The sequence below is a fragment of the Engraulis encrasicolus genome, unplaced genomic scaffold (assembly GCF_034702125.1).
Source record: "Engraulis encrasicolus isolate BLACKSEA-1 unplaced genomic scaffold, IST_EnEncr_1.0 scaffold_68_np1212, whole genome shotgun sequence".
Taxonomy (NCBI): domain Eukaryota; kingdom Metazoa; phylum Chordata; class Actinopteri; order Clupeiformes; family Engraulidae; genus Engraulis; species Engraulis encrasicolus.
The window spans coordinates 79,350-79,612 of record NW_026946016.1 but is presented as its reverse complement, the minus strand read 5'-3'; positions in this window follow the sequence as shown (position 1 = coordinate 79,612).

The window sequence follows — 263 nt, the reverse complement described above, 5'->3', positions numbered from 1 at the left end:
ATCCTAAAAATAGTCTTCTGTTGTTTGTCATTAATTGTTAATAATATTATTATTATTATTATTTCATTATTATTATATTATTATTATTAATTGCGCTATTACTATATTATTATTGTCTTTCTTTCTTGCTCACCTTCCCTCCGTACGTTAAACTTATAAGAAGGACCAATAATTAGATCCTTTTCATGGACCCAAGGCACATCGCTCAAAGTAGAGATGGCCCTATAATAGATCATTTAAACATCATCAAAACCACATTCTCT